The 16,868-nt window shown below is 41.9% G+C and overlaps 1 long non-coding RNA gene across 1 annotated transcript; it reads left to right on the top strand.

Moving 5' to 3' along the window:
* The first annotated feature begins 11,521 nt into the window (after positions 1-11,521).
* Positions 11,522-12,132, top strand: LOC120989066. Its single transcript, XR_005776221.1, has 2 exons — positions 11,522-12,026; positions 12,058-12,132. It is a non-coding gene; the product is annotated as an uncharacterized LOC120989066 (long non-coding RNA).
* Positions 12,133-16,868: the final 4,736 nt, after the last annotated feature.

Genomic DNA, 16,868 nt, shown 5'->3' with positions numbered 1-16,868 from the left:
TCAGGAAACATGACAGGTGCTCAGAAAGTCAGAGCTGCTTCAAAAAGCGGAAATTCACATTTTTGTACCATAGTTTGTAAACGCTATAACTTTTACCCAAACATTTTTTTTATCAAAGTCATGTAGAACAATAAATTAAGAGAAAAATTTATATATGGATGTCATTTTTTTTGCAAAATTTTACAACTGAAAGTGAAAAATGTCATTTTTTTGCAAAAAAATCGTAAAATTTCGATTAATAACAAAAAAAGTAAAAATGTCAGCAGCAATGAAATACCACCAAATGAAAGCTCTATTAGTGAGAAGAAAAGGAGGTAAAATTCATTTGGGTGGTAAGTTGCATGACCGAGCAATAAACAGTGAAAGTAGGGTAGGTCAGAAGTGTAAAAAGTGGCCTGGTCATTAAGGGTGTTTAAGCTATAGGGGCTGGTTAAAATGAGATTGCGGCACTGCGGGTGTTAATCCGAACAGGATTCCGGCTGAAATCATTCAGCCGGCATCCTGTCACAACGCCGGGCGGGGTCATGTGACCCCCCGTATCGGCGATCGCAGCAAACCGCAGGTCAATTCAGACCTGCGGTTTGCTGCGCTTTCTGCCGATTCTGATCCCTGCGGTCCCTGACCGCGGGGATCAAACTTTAAAATGCCCCATATAAAGTATTTTTCACCCCCCCTGCACCCCTGAATGATATTATGGCGGCGGGTGGTGCAGGGGGGTGTTGCAGGCGGTGCGGCAGGCGGGATCGCGATCCCCCGCCCGCCTCCTCTTGAATAATCGTTGGTGTCCAGTGGGTATACCAGAGTGTCAGCACATTGCTGACACTCTGGTATAAACGGCTGACATCTGTGATGCGATGTCAGCCGTTTAACCTTTTCCATACCGCGGTCCGTACGGACCGCTGTATGGAAAAAGTTAACAGTAAGATGGGGCTCCCTCCCTCTCCCATCGGGGGGCTGCTGTGCCTTTGCAGCCCCCCGACAGGATGGGGTGACAGAGGGAGGGAGCCCCCCTCCTTACCCTTCCCCGTCTGCGCAGTTGTAGCCAGCATCCTGCTGTCCATGGTGCTGAACAGATCTGTGCTAAAGGCATAGATCTGTTCAGACAAAGTGTAAGTAAAATACAGTACAATACCCTATATAGTGTACTGTACTGTATTATACAGACATCAGACCCACTGGATCTTCAAGAACCAAGTGGGTCTGGGTCAAAAAAAAGTGAAAAAAGTTAAGATAAAAAACACGTTTATCACTGAATAAAAATTAAAAAAATAAAATACACTACACATATTAGGTATCGCCGCGTCTGTAACGACCTGATCTATAAAATGGTCATGTTACTTTCCCTGCACGGTGAACGCCATACAAATAAAAAAATAAAAACTATGAGGAAATTTAAATTTTGCCCACCTTACTTTCCAAAAAAGGTAATAAAAGTGATCAAAAAAGTCGCATGTACGCCAAAATAGTACCAATCAAACCGTCATCTCATCTCGCAAAAATCATACCCTACCCAAGATAATCGCCCAAAAACTGAAAAAACTATGGCTCTTAGACTATGGAAACACTAAAACATGATTTTTTTGGTTTCAAAAATGAAATCATTGTGTAAAACTTACATAAATAAAAAAAAAGTATACATATTAGGTATCTCCACGTCCATATCGACCGGTTCTATAAAAATATCACATGACCTAACCCCTCAGGTGAACATCGTAAAAAAAAAAAAAAAGAAAAACGGTGTAAAAAAAGCCATTTTTTGTCATCTTACGTCACAAAAAGTGTAATAGCAAGCGATCAAAAAGTCATATGCACCCCAAAATAGTGCCAATCAAACCGTCATCTCATCCCACAAAAAAAGAGACCCTACCTAAGATAATCGCCCAAAAACTGAAAAAACTATGGCTCTCAGACTATGGAGACACTAAAACATGATTTTTTTTGTTTCAAAAATGAAATCATTGTGTAAAACTTACATAAATAAAAAAATTGTATACATATTAGGTATCGCCGCGTCCGTGACAACCTGCTCTATAAAAATACCGCATGATCTAACCTGTCAGATGAATGTTGTAAATAGCAAAAAAAAAAAACGGTGCCAAAAAAGCTATTTCTTGTTACCTTGCCTCACAAAAAGTGTAATATAGAGCAACCAAAAATCATATGTACCCTAAACTAGTACCAACAAAACTTCCACCGTATCCCGTAGTTTCTAAAATGGGGTCACTTTTTTGGAGTTTCTACTCTAGGGGTGCATCAGGGGGGCTTCAAATGGGACATGGTGTCCAAAAAAACAGTCTAGCAAAATCTGCCTTCCAAAAACCGTATGGCATTCCTTTCCTTCTGCGCCCTGCCGTGTGCCCATACAGCAGTTTACGACCACATATGGGGTGTTTCTGTAAACTACAGAATCAGGGCCATAAATAATGAGTTTTGTTTTGCTGTTAACCCTTGCTTTGTAACTGGAAAAAAAAAATTTTAATTGAAAATCTGCCAAAAGAGTGAAATTTGGAAATTGTATCTCTATTTTCCATTAAATCTTGTGCAACACCTAAAGGGTTAACAAAGTTTGTAAAATCAGTTTTGAATACCTTGAGGGGTGTAGTTTCTTAGATGGGGTCACTTTTATGGAGTTTCTACTCTAGGGGTGCATCAGGGGGGCTTCAAATGGGACATGGTGTAAAAAAAAAACAGTCCAGCAAAATCTGCCTTCCAAAAACCATACGGCGCACCTTTCCCTCTACGCCCTACTGTGTGCCCGTACAGTAGTTTACGGCCACATATGGGGTGTTTCTGCAAACTAAAGAATCGGGGCAATAAATATAGCATTTTGTAACAGAAATAGAAAGTAAGGGCGAGCACTCTACACCTGGACCCAATTAGTATTGCATAAAATATTTATTAAATCACCATATAACAATATGACATAAATGGACCATATGAAACTAAAATCTAAAATACATTAAGAAATACCACTTGGGAAATGATTAAATCTTGTCAGTCTCTTGTGTTCAAAGCTACTGATATAAATGTAGCAAGTATGTTTCACCGATGCGTTTCGTTATCCCATGCGCATATGTAGATAGTCAATGAGTTAAGCTGACTCGTGTGCGCTGCTCCGATGTCAACAAAGCAATAGCGCCGGTGGATTCAGCAATGCCCGCTACTGCATATATACTTTGCTTAATAACTTTGGACGCCAATAATTGGGGGCCGCACACCTGTAACAGAAGGATCTCCGCAATCTATGCATGGCCATGCAAATAGTCTAACTATCGGAAGAAGCTGGATTCCTGAGACGCCGAGTACAGACTTTCAAAGTATTGCCGTGCAGTCCAGGTTACATACCACTTCCGAAATCCCGCGAGATCTGGGAGCAGCTGATCACAGACACCACGAGCTAGACGCCGGAACAGTCGCTCGCCGCACACGTCCAGACAGACGTCCTCGCAAGTGAGAGGAAGGTAGGAACACTACAAGTTCAAACCTCATGCGGTGAGGCATACAAACTAATTGTGCACGGCCAAATTATTGGCGTCCAAAGTTATTAAGCAAAGTATATATGCAGTAGCGGGCATTGCTGAATCCACCGGCGCTATTGCTTTGTTGACATCGGAGCAGCGCACACGAGTCAGCTTAACTCATTGACTATCTACATATGCGCATGGGATAACGAAACGCATCGGTGAAACATACTTGCTACATTTATATCAGTAGCTTTGAACACAAGAGACTGACAAGATTTAATCATTTCCCAAGTGGTATTTCTTAATGTATTTTAGATTTTAGTTTCATATGGTCCATTTATGTCATATTGTTATATGGTGATTTAATAAATATTTTATGCAATACTAATTGGGTCCAGGTGTAGAGTGCTCGCCCTTACTTTCTATTTCTGTTACAATTATTACTAGAGGAGGGGTGATCCTCTACATTGGGCTAGTAGCACCAATTCCAGAACTCCGCCTGAGGTGAGCCACCACTTTTGACTCCAGAAATATAGCATTTTGTTGGCTGTTAACCCTTGCTTTGTTACTGGAAAAAATGGATTAAAATGGAAAATTTGCCAAAAAATTGAAATTCTCAAATTTCATCTCCATTTGCCAATAACTCTTGTGCAACACCTAAAGGGTTATCAAAGTTTGTAAAATCCATTTTGATTACCTTGAGGGGTGTAGTTTCTAGAATGGGGTCATTTTTGGGTGGTTTCTATTATGTAAGCCTCACAAAGTGACTTCAGACCTGAACTGGTCCCTAAAAAGTGTGTTTTTGAAAATTTCTGGAAAATTTCAAGATTTTCTTCTAAACTTCTAAGCCTTGTAACATCCCCCAAAAATAAAATATCATTCCTAAATTGATCCAAACATGAAGTAGACATATGGGGAATGTAAAGTAATAACTATTTTTGGAGGTATTACTATGTATTATAAAAGTAGAGAAATTGAAACTTGGAAATTTGCAATTTTTTACGAATTTTTGGTAAATTTGGTATTTTTTTTATAAATAAAAATATTTTTTTTGACTTCATTTTACCAGTGTCATGAAGTACAATATGTGATGAAAAAACAATCTCAGAATGGCCTGGATAAGTCAAAGCGTTTTAAAGTTATCAGCACTTAAAGTGACACTGGTCAGATTTGCAAAAAAGTCCTTAAAGGGTTTCTATCACTTCATATGACATAATTAGCTGGCAGACACTAGCGATCTGCTAGTGTCTGCTCTGGCCAACCATCCTACTATAATCACTTGTGGGGCAGCGGTTTTGCTAAAAAACTAACTTTTATAAATATGCTAATGAGCCTCTAGGTGCTATGTGGGCGTCATTAGCACCTAGAGGCTCCGTCTACCTTCATACACAGCCGCCGCCCAGCGCGTCCCTCCAGCCCGCCCATGTCCTCCTCCATGTGACGCAGCGGCCGAATTCTCGCGCATGCGCCGTGCGCGGCTGTATTCGGCGCATTAGAGATGTCTGAGCTCGGAGCGGTCAGACATTCAATGCGCATGCGCCGAATACAGCCGCGCATGCGCATTGAATGTCTGACCGCTCCGAGCTCAGACATCTCTAATGCGCCGAATACAGCCGCGCACGGCGCATGCGCGAGAATTCGGCCGCTGCGTCACACGGAGGAGGACATGGGCGGGCTGGAGGGACGCGCTGGGCGGCGGCTGTGTATGAAGGTAGACGGAGCCTCTAGGTGCTAATGACGCCCACATAGCACCTAGAGGCTCATTAGCATATTTATAAAAGTTAGTTTTTTAGCAAAACCGCTGCCCCACAAGTGATTATAGTAGGATGGTTGGCCAGAGCAGACACTAGCAGATCGCTAGTGTCTGCCAGCTAATTATGTCATATGAAGTGATAGAAACCCTTTAAGGTGAAATAGGGCTGAGTCCTTAAGGGGCTAAACTCACCTGGGGCAAGTAACAGGTGTGGGCAATATAAAAATCACACATGAAAGCAGATAAAAAGGAGAGAAGTTCACTTAGTCTTTGCATTGTGTGTCTGTGTGCGCCACACTAAGCATGGACAACAGAAAGAGGAGAAGAGAACTGTCTGAGGACTTGAGAACCAAAATTGTGGAAAAATATCAACAATCTCAAGGTTACAAATCCATCTCCAGAGAACTAGATTTGCCTTTGTCCACAGTGCGCAACATTATCAAGAAGTTTGTAACTCATGGCACTGTAGCTAATCTCCCTGAGCGTGGACGAAAGAGAAAAATTAATGAAAGGTGTCAACGCAGGATAGTCCGGATGGTGGATAAGCAGCCTCAAACAAGTGCCAAAGATATTCAAGCTGTCCTGCAGGCTCAGGGAGCATCAGTGTCAGCGCGAACTATCAATAGACATTTAAATGAAATTAAACGCTATGGCAGGAGACCCAGGAGGACCCCACTGCTGACACAGAGACATAAAAAAGCAAGACTACATTTTGCAAAAAAGAACTTGAGTAAGCCAAAATTCTTCTAGAATTCTTCTAGAGCTTTTTGGTAAAGCACATCATTCTATTGTTTACCAAAAATGGAATGAGGCCTACAAAGAAAAGAACACAGTACCTACAGTGAAATATGGTGGAGGTCCATTGATGTTTTGCTGCCTCTGGCACAGGGTGCCTTGATTGTGTGCAAGGCATCATGAAATCTGAGGATTACCAACGGATTTTGAGTCGCACTGTAGAGCCCAGTGTCAGAAAGCTGGGTTTGCGTCCGAGATCTTGGGTCTTCCAGCAGGACAATGACCCCAAACATACGTCAAAAAGCACCCAGAAATGGATGGCAACAAAGCGCTGGAGAGTTCTGAAGTGTAGCAAAACATGTGTTACTGCAATACTTTTCTGTGAGAAATACTTCATTTTCTTGAAAAATTTCAGGGGTGCCAACATTTACGGCCATGACTGACTCGAGTGAGTACCCCTTGTGGTGCTACTTGGATCTATGTGTATTGTTTCACGATTGTAGCCGTATCTGGAGAAATACTAGTAACTAAGATGGCTGCCGGGCAGGAAGTTCTCTTAGATAAGATGGCTGCTGGGCCGGCCGGAAGTTACAGGAGTTAAAATGGCAGCTAGGCCAGAAATTGGATTAGTTAAGATGTACGCTGGTGAGGAAGTTACCTCAGTTAAGATGGCTGCTGGGGGGTGTGATAGGGTCTCACAGCGCCATATTGGAGGGTAGTGTCAGTGGCGTCATACATTTCTGTCCAGCCTAATTTCTTATACTTAATCATTTTCATGTTGACGCTTGCATTGGATTTTTATAATATCAAGAATAGAATGTTCTAAATTCAAGGCCGAATGTCCTGTTTTCACTCCTGTGAGAAACTTTGTAATAATTTCGCTCCTTTTTGGCTTAAAGAGGACCTTTCACTAGAATAAAAAATCTAAACTAAGCATACAGACATGGAGAGCGGCGCCCAGGGATCTCCCTGCACTTACTATTATCCCTGGGCGCCGCTCCGTTCTCCCGGTATAGGCTCCGGTATCTTCATATTTTCGGCTCAACTGGGAGGAGCCTGCCGGCATCTCCTTCTCCCAGGCTGGAGTGCTGGCCAATCGCAGCGCTCAGCTCATAGCCTGAGAGAAAAAAAAACCTCTCAGGCTATGAGCTGAGCGATGCGATTGGCCAGCGCTACAGCCTGGGAGGAGACGCTGGCAGGCTCCTCCCAGTTGAGAACGGAGCGGCCCCAGGGATAATAGTAAGTGCAGGGAGATCCCTGGGCGCCGCTCTCCATGTCTGTATGCTTAGTTTAGATTTTTTATTGTAGTGAAAGGTCCTCTTTAAAGCCAGAACACACACCCCTCCCTGTGTGATGATCTCTTTCATTCTCGACTTAACTCTTAATTTGGCCTCATCATCACATCAGTAGAGCTGATTTTGCTCACAGTAAACTTGGCTGCGTGACCTTCCTCTACTAGTCAGTTTTCTAGTTGGCAACACACAAGGTCAGATTCCCGGTCCACACAGACATAACATTCAATGTCGAACAGACATATAGAACACTTTCTCATACTTTTACACACACACGTTTAGAATTACATTAAATAACATACATATGTGCTCCATACACACACACTCAGTACCTCACGCACATTTTCATTTGATTATATCCAATATATCTTAGTATTGCAGTGCTCTCGCTATCACACATTCCAATGTCATGATGTCACTCCACCTGTGCAACTACAGCCCCGTTTCTCCCTCTGTTCTTGATCTCAGCAAACAGAGTTCCTACGGGTTCTGCCACAGTAATTCTTGCATTTACATTTAACCCAAACACCTTACACTCCCTGAAGTTAAAGGACACATTCACCAGGCAACAGAGACACACACGGTGCGGGGCACACAGATACACAGACAGACAAGACACAATACTTCATCAGCGCTGCACCATCACTCAACTTTCCACAATGCTTAGTATTGCTTACTTCCACGCACTCAATTCTCCATTTAAAATCACATCCTGTAATCTTCAACTTCACATCCATGATCCTTTATAACATACACACAATTGTCTTTCTGAATCTTTCCCAGACTAGCTTCCTCGGAGCTTCCTCCCTAAATCAGGGTGCCACCGTACTAGTACTCCTAGGGTTAAGATTCCCATGGATTTACTCACTCACTTCACACACACAACCAAGACAGAAGCAGGCACCTTTTCCTTCACGCTCCCAAGCAAAGCTCACCCCTGTGCAGAATATTAACTGCTTCTTTCCTGGGTACCACGTCTGGTCCGCCACTCCAGGCAGATCATTTATAGTCCTCCCGGGACTCCCCAGTGCCACACCCTCCGTCACTAGGATAATTTAGTAGCCCTTAATTTGAGTCCCACTCGGGGCTACCCAGTGTTGCACCCTCCGTCACTAAGACAGATAAATCAGTAACCCCTAAATCAAGCCCCGTCCCGGAGCACCCCGGGGCTACACCCTCTGTCTGCTACAGAGGACAGATAATTTAGTAGCCCCTAATGCGGCTCCACCCCCCTCACAGGGGAAATCTCTTGCTCTTCTTAACTGTTAACTATGAAGGTGCCTGACACAAACCACAGAGATAAACACACACAGAAGAGCAAACTCAAACTTTCCGGATTCTAGGAACTCAGGATTTTACATCAGCCGAAGTAGCAGTAGTAACATCAATAGCAGAACAGATTATCACAGCACAGTGGAGCAGCAAGAGGCAGGTGAGATAACCAAAATTTTCTCACCTTGTCTCTGAGGCTGCTCCTCCTCCTCAAGCGTGGTCCACTGTGCTCTGTAGCGACGTTACATCTCCTGAGCCCCACGTTGGGCGCCAACTGATAAAGATGCCCCTAATCAGGGCCGATCACACTTGCTCTACTGCTTCAAATTAATAGTAACCCAAGGGTTGTACGTGCACGGAAGAAAATGACTGTGACACACACACTGGGGTCAAAGCTAATTCTTGTTTATTACAGGAAGTACAGCAGTTTATATAGACATCAGAGAGGCATTCCCCCTGAGGCATGTGGCATTGTTACATTGGCTGAAATATGAAAATAAGACAAGAGATAACACTTGGTATCTGCCCAATGTGCATTGTTTTACTAATTGTGGTATGTGAACTATGTAAATATCTAACTACAGGCGCCATCTTGTAATGGAGTTCTCTAACAGCAGAAAAAGCATATATGACATAGCAAGGAGGCGTGTTCTCTTTGGTAGGATGGAACCTTTGTGCTCTGGAGAAGATAAGGTATTGTCTGAGAGCAAAAGTATGTGGGAGCTTTCTTAGCTGAATTCAAAATTTTTTGTCAACATCTCTATCATGTGCATGAGGCGCAAATCTGCTGACAGATGCCCTTTAATGCTCAGTCATTGTGTAATTTTAACATTTAGCTACTTTCTAACAGACTTTGGAGGGAATTTATCATGAGGGGAATATTTGAAGTTAAGTTTTGTTTGAGTCTGAGTTGGTGTACTTTGCACCACATTTCTCAAATATTGTACTTGTTAAATCTAACACTTTTAAAAAAAAAAAAAAATGCTACTCCAGTTACTCTAGACCACCTCCCTACTGAAGTAACTTAGAGATTTTCCAGTGATAAATCTGGAGTGAAACTCATTAACATAGCTAGCCATGCACACTTCCTAGTGTGAAACTAGCCTGATCCTGCTCTCAGCTGAGAAGTGGATACAACTATATCAAGTTCAGGTAATGATCTGATATCGTCAGCCGTTGCTACAATATATTAGTACAGACATCATTGTCTAGAATAAATAAAATTGTATCCACTTTTCAGCCAGCAGGACCATGTATGAAGCAGTTTACTGGGTCTGAATGTATACAAGTGTTCTCATTCACAGACAGAAAACAGATACCTAGAAAATTGTGAGGAGTCGAAACACAAATTATATAAAAACATTGTAAAAATTAATAAAGGGAATGTGTCATCAGAAAATGACCTATTGTTGAAATCATGTTTTTATGTTTAAAATTTTTTATAGGATTTTTGATTATGTTATTTTTAATATTCCATGTCAATATCTATGTTTAAACAAAAACCATAAAATCCTGCAGTTTTCGCACTGGGCTACTAAGCTTAATAATAAGACAGGATCCACTATTCACAATAGGTGATTGTCAGAGCTTATCTATTCTTTCCTAATAATGACCTCTGCACAGGGCACAGAACATGCCTAGAAAACTCTCCCATAGAAGTCAATGTGGTCCCCTCCTGACCATTGTGTCTATGGATTAAGGGGCTGCCGTAAAGCAATTTTTGTAATGCTGTGTAAATGCTGTTAAGAACAGCTCAGACAAGATGGCCGTCCCCATAATTATGGTCAGGAAATAGAATAAAAAATCTGTAATCAGAAAAGAAAAACAGATTAGATAAAAATGATATGTGACACTATCTGGTTTTAAGGGACAGATAACATTTTTGGTATACAGTGATTTAAAAAAAAAGAAAAAACTAACAAACAAACACAAGAAAACCCCGTTAAGGCCTGCCATGGTTACGTCATTGTGGCAAAGTCCATGTGGATGACAAGTCGTCATGCCGCAATGTAAATACTGTAGGGTTGGAAATCCAGAGGCTGGAAATGTGGAATTAAAGTGAGTTTCCTCTCGATACGTCAGCAATATTTGATTGGTGGGATCCAACTTACAGCCTGAGGAGGGGCCTCTTTCTTGGCCTGTGATATCATGTCAATCAGTCACATGGACTTTGCGCAGCCGGGTTCCATTCATGAGCTGCAATACCAACCACAGCTGTTTTTTAATGCATGGTTCTGTGCTTTGTACACTTTGAAGAGACCCCATAAAGCTGATCATTGGGTGTGCCTGTAGTCAGACCCACACCGATCAGATATGGATGACCTATCCTAGAAAACCCCTTTAAGAAGACTTTTAAAGTAAGGCTGAGTTCACACTTCAGTTATTTGATTTGATTATTTGATCCTTCGGTTATTGTGAGCCAAAACCAGTAGTGAAGCTACTCAGAGATAAGGTATAATGAAAAGATCTGCACCTGTTCTGTGTTTTTTACCTGCACCTGGTTTTGGCTCACAATAACTGATGGAAATAACTGACCAAATAACTGGATGAACTCAGCCTAAGGCTACTTTCACACTTGCGGCAGAGTAATCCGGCAAGCTGTTCCGTCGCCGGAACTGCCTGCCGGAGCCGGCAAAACATATGCCAACTGATGGCATTTGTAAGACTGATCAGGATCCTGATCAGTCTTAAAAATGCCTAATCAGTCAGAAAAATGCATTGAAATGCCGGATCCGTCTTTCCGGTGTCATCCGGCAAAACGGATCCGGCATTTATTTTTTTCGCTTTTTTTTTTGTCTGCGCATACGCAGACCGGAAGGACGGGTCCGACATTCCGGTATTTTGAATGCCGTATCCGGCACTAATACATTCCTTTGGAAAAAAATGGCATTCAGGCAAGTCTTCAGTTTTTTTGGCTGGAGATAAAACCGTAGCATGCTGCGGTTTTATCTTTTGCCTGATCAGTCAAAAAGACTGAACTGAAGACATCCTGATGCATCCTGAACGGAATGCTCTCCATTCAGAATGCATGGGGATATAACTGATCAGTTCTTTTCCGGCATTGAGCCCTTTTGACGGAACTCAGTGCCGGAAAAGAAAAACGCAAGTGTGAAAGTACCCTGAATAAAGCAAGTAAATCAATATAACTCATTTACAAAAAAAATAATAATCTCACTTTGTTTTGTTGTACATTTTCTGTTTCACACTGAATCTGTCAGAGAACTACTCTACCTGCTTGATCTGTAGCCCTTATTTTTGAGCTCCTGACAAATGTATATTGAGTGTTTATGAGCTGTTTAGAGTTCAGAAATAAGGACTAAAGGTCTGAGCCTGCAAGTCTGCAAATGCATTGAAACTGAAAGCTTAAACTATTGAAAATGTTTAATAAATACCAATTAAATTTTTTAGCCCACAATTAGAATGCAATAAAAAAAATAATAATAAAAAATGCCCCAAACGATATCCGTAGCTTTTAAGGAACAGTAACATTTTCATCTTTGAACTCCATAGGTCATAACTTTGTTACTTTTTTACTCCATAGGTCATAACTTTGTTACTTTTTCCTGTGTTTAGCTGTATACGACCTTGAATTTAGCGGATCAACTTGTAGCTTTTATAGGAACCAATTTGGGTCACAAAAAGGTACCATATTTTTCAGACTATAAGACGCACAAGTGGGGGGAAAATGGAAGTGTGTCTTATAGTCCAATAGCTAATGACTGTGGCTGTACTCACTCTCCCTGGTCTTCTTCCGGGCTCTGCTATGCACGGTGTTCTGACTGCGTACAGGTGCGCAGTATGACATGATGCTGTACTACATAACTTTTTTGGAGGGGTAAGATAAAAAAATAACTGTTTCAATTTTTCTGTTTTTTATATTTATTTTTACCACATTCACTGTGTGGTACCAATAACATGATCAATTTATTCTGTGGGTCAGCATGATTATGATGTTAATATGGCTTTCATTATTTTATACTTGAACAATATATAGCCCATTTGTCATCAGTTCAAACTCTCCACCGCACCCATGCACCCAAAAGCACTACAGATATCAGCTGGTGACTGGTTTATGCAGCTTTATATCTATTCCGCTATTGTCCCAAGATGGCTGGACCATTGCAAAAAACAAGCACTTTTACCTTTTGTGTCACCCCTTTCCCCTCATAGATTGTAAGCTTTTGTGAGAAGGGCCCTCATTCCTCGTTCCAATTATTGACTTGTCTGTTGCTATGTTATTTATGAATGTTTGTACATGAACCCCCAAACTCTAAAGCGCTGCGGAATATGTTGGCCCTATATAAATAAAGATTATTATTAACACTTGTTTTTAAAAAATAATTTGTTTTTGTGTCCAAGACCCAAACATTTTTATGTTTCTGACGGACCACACCTTTAAACTAAAAAAGGCCTTTGCATAATAAAAACTAATATTTGCAGTTGAACAATTAGAAAAAGCTGTATCTGAAGATTTTTTTTATTGCAGATCATTTTCTGTAACTGTACCAGACAACAATCTTTGTGTGAAATGCCTAATGAGTATTTCCTACAGGAGCTGCTAACATTTAGGAACAGAGCATTTTCTAATACAATATGTTTAATAAGGTATAGAGTGGCAACTTATATAGTACTTGCAACTATTAGAATCGCACATTCTCTTAAGGGTCCATTCACACATCTGTATGTGTTTTGCAGATCCACGGGTCCGCAAAACACGGACACCGGCAATGTGGGTTCGGCATTTTGCGGACAGCACATCGCTGGAACTATAATAGAAAATGCCTAATCTTGTCCGCAGTTGCGGACAAGAATAGGACATGTTCTATTTTTTTCAGGAACGGAATTGCGGACCCGGAAGTGCGGATTCGAATTTCCGGATCCGGACAGCACATAGTATGGTCCCATAGAAATGAATGGGTCCGCAATTCCTTTCCGCAAAATGCGGAACAGAATTGCGGACGTGTGAATGGAGCCTTACAGATGTGTTGCTACAAAATCTTGATTTCAGTTCTTACATACAAATTATGATCATGAACGAGCATCAAAGAAGTCCAGTCACTTGCAAGAATGTACCTATTATTTTCTACTTTCATACAACTAACAGTTGCTTACTAATATGTATACATTTAACATGTAAAACACATTTAGCAAACAAATAAGACACATAGCTGTACTGCAGGAATAATACTTAGCAGCACATACACAAAAATATTACACGTAAGAAACCTACAACGTAGTTAACATTCAGGAAAATGCATGCCTGTCAGACTAGGCATGGAATGCAAGAAGTGTGTGCGTGAGTGAATAGACCAGTATCAGTAGGCAATGTAAATTATCAGTAGTATCACATATAAGATTTGGTTAGAAGACTTAAAGCGACCCTCCAGTCCAAACCTACAATTAGACTATTCATGAAATATGTAAAGTCAAAATACATAGTGTCTACCATTCTTCCATTGCTGCCTCTATTCCTCCGTTCTGGTCCCCTATTAAATTCCTTTCATGGACGCCACTGTCTCAGACAAATGTATAATTAACATACCTGGTGCCCTCCGTGGTTCACATTCTGCCCCTCCTCTGCTCTCCCGTCAGATTCTTTTTAAAGGGAATCCGTCACCATAATTCCAGACTATTATCAGAGGTACAGTTCTGATCAAAAGTTTAAGACCACTTGAAAAATGGCAAAAAATCTTATTTTACATTGTTGGATCTTAACAAGGTTCCAAGTAGAGCTTCAACATGCGACAAGAAGAAATGGGAGTGAGACAAAACATTTTTTGAGCATTCAATTAATTGAAAATAACGATTAAACTGAAACAGGCAGTTTTTTAGCTGATCGAAATTTTAGGACCACATGCCTTTAAAAGGCCAAATCTGTGCAAAGATGTGGATTCATTGTCATTTTCTGTCAGGTAGTCACACGTTGTGATGGCAAAGGCAAAAAAACTCTCCCTTTTTGAAACTGGTCGGGTTATTGAACTGCATAAGCAGGGTCTCTCACAGCGCGCCATCGCTGCTAAGGTAATTTCTTACATGATCCTGAGGGTTATGGAACAAAAAAGTCAAGTGAAAGACCCAAAAAAATGTCATCAGCACTGAGCCGGAGGATCCAATTGGCTGTCCGTCAAGACACTGGACGATCCTCGACCCAAATTAAGGCCCTTACTGGTGCTGACTGCAGCCCCATAACCATCAGACGGCATCTGAGACTGAAGGGCTTCAAAAACAAAAAACGTCTTCAAAGACCTCGTCTCCTTGAACACCACAGAACTGCTCGTTTGGACTTTGCAAGAGAGCACCAAACATGGGACATTCAAAGTTGGAAGAAAGTTTTATTCTCTGATGAGAAAAAATTTAACCTTGATGGTCCTGATGGTTTCCAACGTTACTGGCATGACAAGCAGATCCCACCTGAAATGTTTTCTACACGCCACAGTGGAGGGGGCGCCATAATGGTCTGGGGTGCTTTTTCCTTCAGTGGAACTATGGAGCTTCAGGAAGTGCAGGGGCGTCAAACGGCCGCTGGCTATGTCCAGATGTTGCAGAGAGCATTCCTCATGACTGAGGGCCCTCGTCTGTGTGGTAAGACTGGGTTTTTCAACAGGACAACGCTACAGTACACAATGCCCGCAGGACAAGGGACTTCTTCCAGGAGAATAACATCACTCTTTTGGCCCATCCTGCGTGTTCCCCTGATCTAAATCAAATTGAGAACCTTTGGGGATGGATGGCAAAAGAAGTTTACAAAAATGGACAACAGTTCCAGACAGTAGATGGCCTTCGTGCGTCCGTCTTCACCACTTGGAGAAATGTTCCAACTCACCTCATGGAAACGCTTGCATCAAGCATGCCGAAACGAATTTTGGAAGTGATAAACAATAACGGTGGAGCTACTTATTACTGAGTTCATGTTTGGAAGTTGGATTTCTGTTTTGGGGGGGTTTAGTTTTTTTTTGGAGGTGTGGTCCTAAACTTTTGATCAGCTTTTCATGAAATTGAATGCTCAAAAAATCTTTTGTCTCACTCCCATTTCTTCTTGTTGCATGTTGAAGCTCTACTTGGAACCTTGTTAAGATCCAGCCATGCTAAATATGATTTTTTGCCATTTTTCAAGTGGTCTTAAACTTTTGATCAGGTCTGAAATACACGAGTAGTGCTGTATATATGAGGACCCCAAATCACAACAGAGGGTAGTAGGAAAATAAAAATATCGATCTGGACTCCTTATCTGTAGTACTACTCATGTATTACTTCAGATTACAAGATTGCGGGTACAGATCCCTTTTAAGACCCCTACACCATCTCCAGATTTTGTCATGCAGGGAGTTATAGGAAACTATAAGACACACCCCGTCTCAACTGCCCTCAGATGGGCACAGAGCCTAATTCAAGGGCATTGGAGAGGGGGATGTGACTTACACTTTCCTACAGGTCTCTACAGAAAAGAGGGTCAGCATGGGATGCAGGGAGGGCACCAGGTAAGTTGGCTATACATTTGTTGGGTATAGCTAAATTTTAAGTGTGGACTGGAGGGTTGCTTTAAAGTGAACCTGTCACATTGAACATGATGTCCTACATGCTGGGACAGGAGGAACTGAGCAAATCGATATATTGGTTTGAGGGAAAGGTTTTTTAAAACATGCAATTTATCAATTTAATTCTATTTTCACTATTGCCTATGAGTCCAGTGTGTGGTCCTACCCAGTCATTGACAACTACAGTACCTGCAAGCTCACACAGAGACACAGGGGGATAACTACCGTATCATTCAGAGAGACCACCCACTGGACCCATGAGCCCAGATGGAGCAGGAATTTAAGGGTCCATTCACACGTCCGCAAAATGGGTCCGCATCCCTTCCGCAATTGTGCGGAACAGGTGCGGACCTATTCATTTTCAATGGGGATGGAATGTGCTGTCCGCATCCGCATTTGCGGATCCGCACTTCCGTTCCGCAACAAAATAGAACATGTCCTATTCTTGTCTGCAATTGCGGACAAGAAAAGACATTTTCTAGGAGAGTGCCGGTGATGTGCAGTCCGCAAAATGCAGAACGCATATTGCCGGTGTCCGTGTTTTGCGGATCTGCAAAACACATACGGATGTGTAAATCGACCCTAAAGGGGTTCTCCCGACTTTTAATATTAATGACCTATCCACAGGATAGGTCATCAATATCAGGTTGGCGGGGTGTCGGGTGTCAGCACGTGCCGCCTCCCTTCCTACTACTATGTCTATGGCAAAGCAACAGCAGAGCAGGAAGAGAAGGGAGACGTCACGTGCACACTGCGCGCGACGTCTTCTCATACAGCTGATCGTCGGGGGTGCCGGGTGTCGGACCCCCGCCGATCT

Source organism: Bufo bufo, chromosome 2 (genome assembly GCF_905171765.1).
Source record: "Bufo bufo chromosome 2, aBufBuf1.1, whole genome shotgun sequence".
Classification (NCBI taxonomy): domain Eukaryota; kingdom Metazoa; phylum Chordata; class Amphibia; order Anura; family Bufonidae; genus Bufo; species Bufo bufo.
This window is presented reverse-complemented; position numbering and strand designations above follow the sequence as displayed.